General features: G+C 44.6%; 1 long non-coding RNA gene across 2 annotated transcripts in view; it reads right to left on the reverse strand.

Moving 5' to 3' along the window:
- LOC127491140 (uncharacterized) overlaps window positions 1–14891 on the reverse strand; it is a 129901-nt gene that overhangs the window by 64199 nt on the left and 50811 nt on the right. Inside the window, exons 1-2 of one of the 2 annotated variants that reach the window (XR_007919678.2) lie at window positions 3939–4062; window positions 3769–3819 (exon numbers count right to left, since the gene is read on the reverse strand). This is a non-coding gene — a long non-coding RNA (uncharacterized lncRNA). Of the gene's footprint in view, window positions 1–3768; window positions 3820–3938; window positions 4063–14891 lie in introns of those variants that run through there. The other variant, XR_011379759.1, reaches the window with a different exon arrangement.

The raw sequence follows: 14891 nt of genomic DNA on the forward strand, positions 1-14891 counted from the left end.
CACTCCCCAGTGGCTGCTGCAGCTGGTGCACCGCGCTGATCCGAAGCCAGGAGCCAGGTGCTTTTCCTGGTCTCCCATGGGGTGCAGGGCCCAAGCACCTGGGCCATCCTCCACTGCCCTCCCGGGCCACAGCAGAGAGCTGGCCTGGAAGAGGAGCAACCAGGACAGAATCCGGCGCCCCGACTGGGACTAGAACCTGGTGTGCTGGCGCCTCAGGTGGAGGATTAGCCTAGTGAGCCAAGGCGCCGACCCAGAGTAATTTTTGATGCAGCATGTTGGTTAATGAAGTTGGCGTATGGACTGGAAATCGTATAGAAGTACTATATCAATACTAAATTTACTGAAATTGGTTACTTTAATCTGGATATAAAAGACAGATAATATCTTTATTCTTAGGAGATTTGCATTGTACAGTGATGTATTCGGGAAAGAGATGTGATGATGTAACAGTCTCACATATCAAATTTTATATGTTTAGAACGTATTAAATTTTAGATACATACACCTAAGAGTGTGTGTGTGTGTGTGTGTGTGTATAAATGTTAATATAGAGAGGGGATGGGGGTTGGCACCGAGGCACAGGTTAATCCTCTGCCTGCAGTGCTGGAATCCCATAAGGGTGCCAGCCGGTTCTAGTCCTGGCTGCTCCACTTCCCATCCAGCTCTCTGCTGTGGCCTGGGAAAGCAGTGGAAAATGGCCCAAGTGTTTGGGCCCCTGCACCCATGTGGGAGATTGGGAAGAAGCACCTGGCTCTTGGCTTTGGATTGGCGCAGCTCTGGCTGTTGTGGCCATTTGGGGAGTGAACCAACGGAAGGAAGACCTTTCTGTCTCTCCCTCTCACTGTCTGTAATTCTACCTCTCAAATGAATAAATAAAATCTTAAAAAAAAAAAATAGACGGGAGAGGGGAGAGGGGAGAGGAAGAGAGGGATCACGGCACAAATGCTAAATTCAATGGAGTAAATGTTATCAATGTGAAGTTGATCTAGGTAAGGGCTATGGGTGTTCTCTGTTGGATTCATATACATTTTCTGTATGTTTGCAATTATTTCTCAGTAGTGTTTAATAGGTATGAGATCACTGTGGAATCAAAAACTGATTTCCTGCCTTTAGGTTATCACTGTAAAAAATGTCTCACTTCTCTCTCGCCCTTTAGGTACACTGAATAAGATTTATTTTTATTGCCTCCTAACCCCATAAGAGAAACAAAGCTCTTGTCTCTGATTCTCCTGTATCTTATCTATGCCTTTTCTTCATTTCTAAGGGGTGTGTGTATGTGTGTGTTGTAATTTCACTCTAAGAGCTAATATTCTTAGCAACTTTCCAAGAGTTATCCTTTCCAGACTTTTCTTTAAATAACACCTTTACCTAGGCATAATTGTTTTTCCACAAAATTCAGCTTGTATAAGTGTGAAGTTTATCAGTTATTTTTCTTTTAGTTGAGTACCAAGTTGTGCAACCATCACCACCATGTAGTCTAATATTTTCTTCATCTTCCTCCAACAAACCCTCATCTGCACCTACAGTCACTGCCCACTGCCTGCTCTCTCTAGCCATCAAAACCACTCATTTTCCTTCTGTCTTTACAGACTTATCTACCATGTATGTTTTATATATAAATACAATTCTGTACCATGTCAACTTCTTTGTGTGGCTTTTTCTCACAGCATAACATGTTCAGGGTTCATCCATATTAAAGCAGGTATCAGTACCTTTTTATTACGATATTTCATTGTATGAATAGAACAAGTGACTTTTTACATTCATCAGTTGATATACATTGGGATGGGTTCCACATTTTGGCTATTGTGAATAATACCACTATCAACATTCCCATACAATTTTTTTTGTGCCATACAATTTTTATACCTAGGAGTGCAATGGCTGTGTCATAAGGTAACATTCTCGCAGTATTCTGAAGTTAATACCAAGTTTTTATATATGCTTTTAGGCTATGTTGTTGTTCTGGAAGTTCCTTCACACATCTATCACTGTGGTTCTATGTATGCTCGCTTATCTGAATTTCTCTGCTTGAATTTCTAGTACCCACATTTCATAATGAGTTAAAATGGTAATCAGCAAAGACACTGAAAGACCAAGTCAAGTTCTTCCTCACCATTAGATCCCACCCTGCCTTTCTCTTCCAACGAGCAATGATTTGGATTCCATGCCAACCATCCTGGTATTTAACATTTCCTACCTAGGATCACATTTTAAATATTTCAAGTACTTAACTTCTGTTGCTCACAAATCCATAACCTACTGGAAGGCAAGGCAATGTCTTTTAATATGTTTCACTGCGGAACTGAGACACTTCAAGATTAAAGCAGGGACTATCTCCTGTACATACTCCTATCTAGTCACTCACAGTATGTCAACTGAGTATTAAGCATGTAGAAGATGTGTATTTAATGCTAAATAAATGGGCCTCCAGGTCATAACATTTCACCTGAAAAATTATTCATGATTTCATGCTTTGAAGCATGAATCCCACTTCACAAAAATAATTAAAGCAACGAGCATGTCCATTGTCCCTTGTTACCAAGAAAGATTTCCTTTTCTCTACAAAGATGCTGCCAATACACTTGATATCAATCTTCTAGTGTGCTTGGGGGGTATTAGAGAAAAAATACTAGAGAGAAAAATAGGAAAGCCATTTCCTTCTTTACTCCTGCCCCGTAACAACTTTGCTGCGACACATTTGCCTCCTCCTTTCTCAACTTTCCTTTCTAGTACCATCTCTTATCAACACATTCAGTCTTTCTGGCTACTCAAAGATCAGAGGAGAGAGCTTCCTCTGATGATGCCTGGAGACCAAGAGACATTGACTTTAGCACTAACACACCAAAGACAGATGGGCTCTCACAGAATTCTTTTCCTACCTTTTTCAAATGAAAGTATCTCACTTTTACCTCTAGGAATGGAACCACTGCAACATAAATAAAAAGCTTATCTGAATAATTCTTCTTTCTACAGCATAGTTGGGGCATGGTTAATAATCATTATGAGTATTCAAGACTTAAAACACCTGGGTCATTGTGTTTTAAAGAACTAGAACACTCATCCTCAGGACCACAGCTGCTCGGGGGTATAATTTCAATCTCTTTTGAAAATTTGGAAAGTATTCTAGAATTCTCAGAGCATATAATTAGTCTACTACATATGCAAAGGGTGTTGGGGAACAGAGCATTGTGGAGAATAGAATTCCAGACCACAGGATTAACATTTTCAAACATGATACCCATTCTATATTCCTTACTTTTCATGAAGATATAGATAAAAGAAAATCAGAAAATGCAACTGAGTCTGTAAGATTGTCACAAAACACACCAAACACCAGAGTAAGGGAAAGGGTTCATTGGGGAAAACTCAGCAGGCCGGAGGGAAGGGGTGAGGAAGGAAAAGAGAGAGAGAGAGAGAAGAGAGTGAGCAAGCTGAGAGGAGAGAGGAGGGGGGGATAAGAGAGGACGAGAGAAGAGAGAGCACAGAGAGAGTGAGAGAGCGAGCAAGAGAGAGCCACGTATTCAGGAACAGGTCCTTTTAAAACTCTGCCGGAGGGCGGGCAAAGAAGTAGGAGCAGCGAATCCCATTAGGATGGGGGTGGAGCTTGACACCGGTGGTTGGGCCATGTGGCCACCTGGCTTCCACTGATGGCGGTGGGGGCTAGAGCCAAGGATGGTGTCAGGGTGTAGATCGCGCCATAGATAAGACTGCACCATTTTCCTAACAGAGTCTGCTCTTAACAATCACCACCATTAAAAGTCATACCTTTCTCCTGCAGGATCATCCAGTTCTCCTCAGTATGGGATGTCGTTCTGTCTGTAAGATAAAAAGAAGTGACCATTGGTTTGTTCACTGAAACTACCTACAGTGAAAAAATGCAGGAGTGTCTTCTTTTGATTTCACGATTTACAGTTAGAGTGATTCTTCACATTCACCTTTGCTAGCATCCTTCTGCTGGACTCCCTTGCTGCTCTTGAGAACTGCAGGACATCAAGCCAAGCCTCATCTGCACATTCCAAAGTCTAACAGAAAACCGACTGTTTTGACAGATTCTTCCCCATAGGATGATCATTTAGACAGAAATTGTTCCCCTGCTGTCCCGTCCAGGAATGTGGAACACAAAGACTATTCAGAGAGTGAACTTTGTCTCAGTCTGCCCTGAACTTGCTTTGTTCTTTTCGCAAATGCACCTGTTTACATTTCCGTAATTTTTTTCGTGTCTTTAAGGGAACTATGAGGATGCAACAATGTGTTATGACTGGATTGGAATTCTTTATCATTCCAAAACGTCTTGTTCCCTAGGGGGTAGTGTTTGTTGAAGAAGGTAACGTGCCATCAGAGTGCCTGGTCACCAGCACTGCTCTCCATTCTAGTTTCTAATGCAGAGCCTGGGAGGAAGCAAGTGATAGTCCAAGTATTTGGGTCCGTGCCATCCACCTGAGAGACCCACACTGAGTTCTAGGCTCCCATCTTCAGGCCTTGCTTTAGCTGTTGTGGGCACTTGTGGCTGTTGTGGGCACCTCTAAGAACATGGAGGATACATTTCTGTCTCTCTGCCTTTCAAATAAATGAAACAGAGGGAGGGCACTTGGAACAGCAGCTAAGATGCCTCTTGGGATATCTGCATCCCATATTCAGAGAGCCTAGGTTTGAGTCCCTACTCTGCTTCAGATCCAGCTTCCTGCTATTGTACAGCCTAGGAAGCAGCAGGTGATGACTCCCACCTGTGTGGGAGACCCAAGTGAAGTTCCAGGCTTTTGACGTTGGCCTGGCCCGGTTCTGGTTATTGTATTTAGAGAGTGAACCGGAGGATGGAAGATCTGTCTCTGTCTGCCTCACTCTGTCACTCTGCCTTTCAAATAAATAAAAATACATAAAAATTAAAAATTTGAAGAAGGTTTAAAGAGAAGTTATCTGCTATTCAAGAAATCCAATCTCATGTAAATCTGGCTGTTGATGTCATTAAGCAGCTGGAGTATTTAGGTCATCTTTGCAAACTGGTCTGCCTGGCTTGCTCCTGGCATCATTCGACTCTTGGCTGAAATGCCACTTCCTCTCAGAGGCCTGCCTTCACATCACACGTGGTTCTCTTATCCTGCTTCAGCGTTCTTTCTAGCACTTATCACCACCTAATGTAAAAGCATATACGTATTGGTTTATCTGTGATATTTATCTTCCCAAATGGAATCATCCTGAATGAAGGGACTCAATTCACTGCTTGCTGACAATCATTAGAGCCCAGAATACAGTAAATAGTTGCTGAATAAGCAAATAGTGATTTTAGCCTCATTAATAAAATACAAAGGTAACCTAAATTTTACAAATTGCTATTTGCCATAAGAAGCATTTTTCTTGAATATTTAATTAAAAACAAATATTGGCTACTGGAAGTAGATAGGCTGTGACACACAGATTGAGTTCCTCACACAGTAAAGCAGAATGTTGAATTCGGGACATAAGATAGTCATATGTGATCAACAGAGAAGTCAGGAACCATTTTCCAAGTACCACAAGAGTTACAGATAAGGTGTATATACTCTTTGTAGTCAGAGGAACATTTTTTTGAGAACTGGGAAGGCAGGGTGGAATTACATCATGAAGGTGTAAAAATCAGCTAAGTGCACACAGAAACACCTTACTTCTGATACCAACTACGAGTTCGAAGCATTCCCCCAAACCACCCTTAGTTTTGATAACTCGCAAGAAGACCCACAGAACTGAATGAAAGTGTTATAGAAGGGAACTTAGAAAAGTTCACAGAAAATGAAATTCAAGGATAAAAGTGTTATTCGCCACACAGCATCAGTGTGTGACAAAGCAGTGTGGAACGCTGTGCACCCGGTCAGTCCAGGAGCTCTAACACCCCAAGTCTGTATTGGGGCTCCGTCGTATCAGAGCAGCTGACCGCCCCAGGTGACTGGTCTCAACCGCCAGCCCCTCCGCCCGACATCACAGTGTTACTAAAGAGCTGAGCCAAGATTCTCAGGCGACCCACAGCTACCCCATCGTCTCTGTAGGCTAGAAGTTCTCCACGGCAAAGGAAGGGAGAATGGAGATAAACCTATGATTGCATACTAATGAGTCATTCAACAATGGGTGCTCAACAAGTTTGTGGCTACTCTGTACCAAGAAAAGAATGACCCAGTTTTGCAGATAATTTTTATAAAAATATATGCTTTAGAGAAGCGGAGGTATTTAGGATGAGCTTGTATGAGGGAATCAAATTGATTGGATGCTTACTTTTTCAAATTAGTTTCTTCAGTTCTAATCTACTGTCTATAAAATTTATTTTTTAAAAATATTTATTTATTTGAAAGTCAGATTTACAGAGAGAGGAGAAGCAGAGAGAGAGAGAGAGAGAGAGAGAGAGAGAGGTCTTCCATCTGATGGTTTACTCTCCAGTTGGCTGCAATGGCCGGAGCTGTGCTGATCCAAAGCCAGGAGCCAGGAGCCTCTTCCGGGTCTCCCACGTGGGTGCAGGGGCCCAAGGACTACTTCTTACTGCTTTCCCAGGCCATAGCAGAGAGCTGGATCGGAAGTGGAGCAGCTGGGTCTTGAACCGGCACCCATATGGGATGCCGGCGCTTTAGGCCAGGGCGTTAACCCACTGTGCCATAGTGCGGGCCCCTATAACATTTAGTAACCAAAAATACCCCACTAATTACTTTCTATAATTCAATGTGATGTTTTATCAGATAAATCAAGCAATAAAACACAAAAAAAGTTCTGTGGCCACTATCTATTTTGCAGTTAACAGACCTCTATGAAATTGAATGACTTGAAACTATCATCTTTTTTTCTAATTTCTTTTTGCCATTTATTTATTTGAAAGGCCTAAATACAGAGACAGAAGGAGAAAGGTGGTGGGGCAGGGGGGTGGGGGAGAGGGAGAGATTTTTCATCTGTTGGTTTACTCCCCAAATGGCCACAATGGCCTGGGCTGGGCCAGGCTGAAGCCGGGAGCTTCTTCAGGGTCTCCCACATGGGTGCAGGGGCCCAAGGACTTGCTCCATCTTTAGCTGCTTTTCTAGGCCTATCAGCAGGGAGCTGAATTTGAAGTGGAGCAGTGGACTCAAACTGGCGTCCATATGGGAAGTGGGCACTGCAGATGGAGGCTTAACCCTTACCCCACAGTGCTGGCCCCTGAAACTACCATCTCATTTGTTCATGATTTTGCTGGTCTACACATAGTGGTGGGGGTGGGAGGCACAGGTAGATGGTTCCGCTGCCACTGTAGCCTGGCAGGCAGAGGAGTCCCCGACTCAGCAGGCTTTCCCACTGTCACAGGAATGCCCTAGCCACCATGGCTCCATGTGGCCCCCAGCTGCTCCTGTGTTGGAAGCTGAAATCCCCAAATTCATATGTTCATGCTGTTTGGAGGTGAAGCTTCTAAGAGATCACTAGGTTTCAGCGAGGTCATGGAGGGTGGGGCTCCCCTGAGGACATTAGCGAGTTCGTTAAGAAGAGGAAGAAGGACCTGAGCCAGCACACGGACTCTGGCTCCTCGGGTGATACCTTCCATGTCAGGCTTTTGGAAGTCCCAGCCTCCCGACTGTGAGCCAAATAGACTTCTATTTACAAATTACACAGTCTTACATCATTTGTTACAGCAACGGGAAATGGACTACGACACTATATGAAAGACTAAATAAAAAATTCTCTACTAGTTAGGAGCAAACCAGAAAATGCCTCTACAAATGGACGTCATTCAAATGTACCTGAAAACATTCTTACATGGGAACCTAGAGAAGCTAAACCAATACTGTCTTCAACTTATGAAGAAGCATAAAGCTCAGCTTTCCCAAGGGGAACTAGGGCCCAGCTATCAACTTACAAAGCCATATTGGAGATAAGAACAAAGCAGTTGGCCGGCGCCATGGCTCACAAGGCTAATCCTCCATCTGTGGCGCAGGCACCCTGGGTTCTAGTCCTGGTTGGGGCGCCAGAGTCTGTCCCGGTTGTTCCTCTTCCAGTCCAGCTCTCTGCTGTGGCCCAGGAAAGCAGTGGAGTTTGGCCCAAGTGCTTGGGCCCTGCACCTGCATGGGAGACCAGGAGGATGCACCTGGCTCCTGGCTTCAGATTGGTGCAGCTCACCAGTGGTAGTGGCCATTTGGGGAGTGAACCAACGGAAGGAAGACGTTTCTCTCTCTCTCTCTCTCTCTCACTGTCTAACTCTGCCTGTCAAAAATAATAATTAAAAAAAGGCAGTTAGAATTAGGATTTGATTCTTTTTATCCATTATAAACTTAATTTTGTTTGAAAGACAGCTCCCAATTGATGGGTCACTTCCCAAATGCCTGTAAAGGCTGGGGCTGGAAAAAGGCCCATCCAGGTCTCTGACATCGGCGGCAGGGACCCAAGTCCTTTAGCCATCATCTGCTGCCTTCCAGGATACATTAGCAGGAAGCAGCAATCGGGAGTGGAGCTAAGACTGCAACCCAGCATGGGCTGCAGATGTCCAATGGAGCTTAAACACAGAACCAAATTCTGTCTCTGTGATACTTTTTAATGGACACAGATTCTTTGCAGGAGCTCCTGAAAGAGGTGGATCCTGTTCCCCCTTCTCTTGAATCTGGACTGAGGATCGCTTTGGCCAACCAAATGTGTTGAAAGTGAAGTTTTGAAACCTCTCTGGCTTGGCTTCAAAAATCCTGTCACTTCTGTGCTCACCCTCTTGGTCGTTGCTCCGTGTGAACAATTCCGATCTGCTCTGCTGCGGAGGCCACACAGGAGAGAACAGAGGCACCATAGCTAACATCTGCCAATCACTGGTAAACTGAAGGAGGCTGTCGTAGACCATGTAGCTCCTGGCAAGTCCCCAGATGACTGCAGTGGCATGAGCGATGCCACGCACTTCCACAGCAGAGCTCAGGAGGCGGCCCTGGACTACTCAGCACCTGCGGGGAGGCTGCTTCCATCGAAACAAGCCACAGAAAGAAATCCCTTCCGCTGCTGGAAAGGCTTCTGGGGAGCAACTGGAGCCACCTTTAGAGGGAAGAACAAATCAATATACTGCAGCCAGGCTGCCGGAGGAGTTTAATTCTGAACACTGGAGCATTGATTTGAGGATGAAACGCACGCGTGCTCCGGCGCAGGTGGACACCCAGTGGAGCTGGGTGCTGGGTTGCACTGTGGCTTTTACCCAAGCTTGTGAACTGTGATTTCTCCCAGGGATCTGGGGCTTGCCTTTCCGGGGAAGTAAACATCAGTCCCTGAGAGAGTAGAACCACAGTTTCAAACAGTGTAAACTCTTTGCAGTGAACTTTATCAATGCAGACCCGAGTCTCATAATGAAATGCTTTATTGCCTGTGTGATTATTAAAATTTTATTTCTCCGAGTGACACTTCCCTTTTTTAGGCTCCCCTGGGAAATCAGCTGTACTTGCCTTCACAGTCAGCGGTCAGCCATCTGGCTGTGCTTTCTCATTTCCACTTGTTCAGTTTTCTCTCCTGCCTGAAAATGGGCCGCAGCCCTCGAATGATTTGTCTTGGGGAGGCAGAAGTGATTAGGAAGGTGGAGGAATCACTCTGCTCACATCAGCAGTGAACTGTTTTCCAGGAATTGACCCTGGAGTCTCTGCCAGATGGAAACCATGGTAACCACTGCATGCCCCTGGAAAATTATTTTTCTTTACAGAGTCCCTGTCTGTCAGTCAGTGCCTGCTTCCCGCAACTTCGAAAGCTGTGATCCTTAAATAGGACATGACAGCTAAAATCTATCACCTCGAATATGGGGATGACTGTTGGCACCTGAGACTCAAGGAAGGCTTAGCTTTCATGCTCAGCCCGGAGTCCCTAGGCAAACAGTAACTAGTATTTATACGGCACTTAACATCTGCCAGGAACCTTTAAAAACATTCTACGTGTACTGGATTAGCTCATTTAATGCTTACAACCCCGTAAAAAAGGGATTATTATCTTCATTTCATGTGTGAGGAAAAGATATGCATGGACATCATTGAACCAGGCTTCCTCACCCAGGCAGTGCACCCTGGAATCCATCTGCGAACCCCCGTGTCGCCTCTCATTAAAGATAGAACTGCTTTTTGGTGAGAGGGGACTTTGCAACCTTTTGCCAGTAAAGGTCTCCCCTTGGAACTATGTCACTGTCACCTCAGTGCTGTGGCTTTCACAGTCCCACGTGTTCATCTGAGTCTAAGCAGAAGAATGGCAAACATTTTAAGTATTCATGAAGGAGAGAACTTGCTGTAGGGCATTGCTTACGCAGGTGCTATAATTGTGACAGCATGGATAAACCTCAGGGACATTATGTTAAGTGAAGTACGCCAAGCACGGAGAGACAAATACTGCATGATCTCACTCATATGGGGAATATAAAAGAAGCTGATCTCACAGAAGCACAAAGTCAAAGAGTGGTTACCGGGGTTGGAGGAGAGCTAGACCAGGGGTACAATGACACAGGTGTCCAGGAAGCCCAAGTTCTGATGTTCTAGGGCACAGCTGGGGAATACAGCTAGCAATAATGTGGTATTTCTTAAGAGCTGGAATTTTAAATGTTTTTACCAGGAAGAAATGATCAATATTTAAGGTGATGGGCATGCTACTTACCACACTTTAATCATCACACATGTGTACAAATATTGAAATATCATATCATACCCCTTAAATATGTTCTATTATGTGTCAATCCAAACTAAAATTAAAAAAAATCACAACCAGCCAACTAAAATCTTTCCTGGATAAGAGTATCTAGACTTAATTATGAACATTATTCACTATAACTGGCTTTATATTTTCAAAAGCAAGCCTCCAATAGAGACAATTTTTACTGTCCCTCTCTAAGGGGAAGATAACAGTGCCTGAAGATTTCTTGTTCCACCTCTTCCAGTAGTTTTAGGTGCTGGGATATGTGGAGTGGTTTGGTAAAGCCATGCCTTCTGCTCTAGGGCAGGATCTGTTCAAAGCCAACCTAGGTTTTGACTGAAAATGAAAGCTCCATAGACCAGCACGCAGATACACGGCCACGTGGCAGCCTGACCATCTTCTCTGAGGAAAGGGATTTAGAGCAAGTGTGAATCTGTTTTCCTGACACTGCCACCTCACATAAAAATTCCAGTCTCTCTTGTCTGCACTCACCAGGCCAGATGACTAACGAGGGCAAATTATGCACTTATTCCCAACGTGAGGCAGGTAGCTTTGTGTTTATAGATTGAAAATTTCTCAGCTAGAAGGGATCTCAGAGGTCATCTAATTCAATTCCTCCATTTTATAAATTGGAAAAAAAAAAAAAAAAACCACCTCCAAATGAAAGTCAGAGAGGTTAAGTGACTAGCTCCTTGGTGTAATTACCTCTACAGCTCGTTTTTAACCCCAGATGCTCACACGCCCCGCTCCATTTTGGAACAAAGAATTAGCAAGGCATATTCTCTAATGGTGTGCATCTGATGTCACACCCTTGGGGGAGAAGGCTGACACAGGGCTCTGGGCTAAGGTTTGAAGGACCCACTTGCAACAGGAAGATGTGCCATGGTGACATTCTGATCACACACTTTCTCCTGACCCCTACATCTCAGCACTTCAGTGTGCTGGCAAGTCAATGTGTTCAGAACCCCCTCCTACTGTTGACCTTTAGTGCCTGGCTTTAAGCGCCAACAAACACGTGATGCCATGGCTGTTCTGAGTGCACACTGGACTGAGAACTGTTCCACCATCAGCAAGATTGTCCCTTTCCTACACCTGCTGACAACCTCCAGGAGCATCGGTGTGCTGAGGGATGCTAAGATCCACAGAGAATGCCTGAGAATTATTCGAGCTACAGAGCGACATGGTAAGCTGGTCGACATCATTAAAGCTATCCATACGCGTTGTCTTAAGAGGAGATTAATGAGAGAAGAGAGGAAAGAAAGAGAGGGAAGGAAAATGACAACTGGGTATTTTACTGTCCCGGTTTTGTCAACTCTGTCCTTTTCAGAATTGAAGTGATTTGTGTCTCAGTTTCTCTGTACAGCAAGACATCTTGAAATATGGGCAATTTGGGCCCTTTCTTTACTCTAAGAGCTTGTACTCTTCTTTGAGAATAAGAGTAGCAGCCGCTCTGAGTCTCTTCCATGGTTGCCTTGATGACTACAGAAGGAAGAGGTTTTGACTGGCCCCCCCATTGTAAAGAATGGAACTGCAGTTATTCTGCAGCCCTTGCTCACCTCTCTCAGCCACATCCCATATGCGCACGTGTACTTATTTTTGTTACTGTTTTAAGGCTTTCCTCATATGAGAAGAGCTTACAAGTTGATAGAACAAGGGTGACCTGCAGAAAAACACACTTCAAAAAACCAATGTCAAGCTCCATACTTTGGACTGCTTTGCCTTGTATGAGGGGGTATTCCAACAGTTTATTGAAAACTGCCTATTGCTTTCAAAAATGTTTTGCACCTGTCGAAAGTTATTTAATTGTGCTTTTCCAAAAGGTGCTTGTCATCTCACTCGCCATGCAGGTTTTAGCAGTTGAAATTAGCTGGCCTTTTTCCATAGAATACTTCTATTTCTCTCTCGTCTTGGCAAGTTCAAACTACTTCGAGAGAGTTAGAGTTGGGTATCTCTTCATGTTACCAGAACTCTTTGCATTTATTTCTGTCCATGAAGACTCCTGGTCTTTGGGTAAAGAGAAAGGAAGTGTTCTGAGGCAGGGGTACCTCGGGAAGCAGAGGAGAGGACATGGGAAATACCTTTCTGCACCTGCCCCCACACTGCGGGAAAGATGAAGAGTTAGGTAAGGAGGCTACAAAAGACTTGGGCCCCAAGCGCTGCTGCACCAAGGCCTGGAGTGAAATGTAGTGAAGAGTTGGGGAAAGGCATGTTTTGCCTTTGGACGACATGTGTTCCAGCAGCCTATGGCAGAGAATGACCTTAAATAAGAGAACAGCAGTGATTCTGCCAGGCACGAAAGCAGCTACGAGACCCAGTGTACCCAGCAGATCAAAGGACACGGGCACGTTTGCCCCAGGGCTACAGAGGTACTGCCTATGTGCAGGCTTTGCAGCAAGACTGCAATACTGCTGCTAAAAGGATGGAGGCTCAGAATGAGTCAAACCTGGCTACTACCATGACTGCGTCCATACACGTGTGCTGGCTCCTGCGCACACAACAGTCCACATAGTCCCCTGTTTTCCTAGCTTCCTTTGCATTTAAGTGGCAACATGTGACTACCTCAGGCCAATGACCTGTGGGCAGCTCAAAGACTGAGCGCTGGGGTCCTCCTTTTCTCTTTCTTCCTCGCCTATGGGGAATCCTAGAAGTCACGTGCTACAGCAGCAAAGGCAGTAGGCAGAGGAGGAACCGCCCTGCTCGGGTCATGTGGACTTAATAGGAACCCCAAATACACCTCTATTGTAGTAAACCATTGAGAATTTGGGGTTGTTACAGGGTGTGCTACGAAATAAAGAACTATAGCCAGGTGCTGGGCATGTAAAGGGAAGGGCCTCTTTCTCTCTTTGGAATATAACCACCTGAGGATGTCACCAGTCCCAGGCTCCATTCTCACTGCACTGCGTGATGGGAGGTACCCAGTACATCAAGGTCCTAACTGTTCTGTCCTCAGCATGCCTGCCATGATTTATCCCATTACTGGAGTTCTCGTTGTAAAACCTTGTCTGTAGTGTGAACTACAGACTTATTAGGTCTTTTGAGTCACCTAGGAAGAACCCAGGACCCAGGCCAACAGGAAAACCAAACAGAAAGGTTCTCCCAGCCACCCAACGTTTGTTACCATCCTCTGTGGGTCTCTGCTGGGCGAGCTGCCTTCTTGCTGTTGAAGTGACTTTTTGTTCTCAGCAGATGTGAAGAGTTTTAATGAGCTCATAGATGGGAAGTCAAAATCCCAATTAAGTCAATCAAGATAACCTTAGGCTCTAACTCCATGAAACTATTTTTAAAATAGCTTCAACTCTGTCTTTTCTTTACATGAAGGTTTTTCTCACTGAAGAAAATTGCATTTGTGTTCAATGCTTAAGCTTGTTTAAAAAATTGTTTATAGAGTGATTTTTGGTTTTAACCCCAGCATTCAATGATATATACATTTGAGCAGCTAATGTATATATAAGGCAGTTTAAAAAAAGGCCTATATGTAGATGTCTGTGTGCATGAATATATATGTAATGTGTATGTGTGTGTACACAGATTATATATACAGATGCATTCATGAACTTTTGCCCAAAATGAGCATCATTTTGTCCCATGCATCTCACCTAATTAAGACTCCAGCTTGCTGAGCCCACAGGCATCTTACTCCTCTACATACAGCTCACTGTCCTACCACTGGGATCCTCCTAATATACATTTAAGATCAGATAAGTCAACTTCCTGTGGTTCTTCGAACAGTGCAAATGTGGGTGGCCTGCCTCTGTATAGTGCTCCTGGGTGGCATTTATGGACCCTCACTGGACTTGTCATGCTGCCTTTTTGTCCCCTAGGGCTTCTGATGCTTTGCCTCCCAATGGCTGAAGGCCAGCTGAGCCAGTCCACCATTGTCCCTCCTCAGCTGTCTGCAGCCACAGCTACTTGTCATGTTGCTGAGTGTTCTACTTCGTTGGCTCCTTGGACTCCCTGTTCACCCCCTTTGGCTTGGCAGTGACTGGCTGTATTTTATCAATTAAATGTAGCAGGATTTTACACAGCACTTTCCCCTCTGAGTCACCCTGCATGAAAGAAAGACATGAATCAGAGATGACAGCACACTTTAAGGCAGCAGCTGACTGGCACAGAACAAAGGGACCACGCCATACTTGAGGGAGGTCTCTCTTGCCTGGCGATTTGGCCCCTTGGGGACAGGCTGGTTCCTGTTTCTGAGTCAGTGACAGTTATTTTTGTTGAACTAGAGGTGTTCTATTCAGTCCCCAGTGACGTGAAATCAATGAATCCCAAGATTTGGGGCA

This window comes from Oryctolagus cuniculus, chromosome 1 (genome assembly GCF_964237555.1).
Source record: "Oryctolagus cuniculus chromosome 1, mOryCun1.1, whole genome shotgun sequence".
Classification (NCBI taxonomy): domain Eukaryota; kingdom Metazoa; phylum Chordata; class Mammalia; order Lagomorpha; family Leporidae; genus Oryctolagus; species Oryctolagus cuniculus.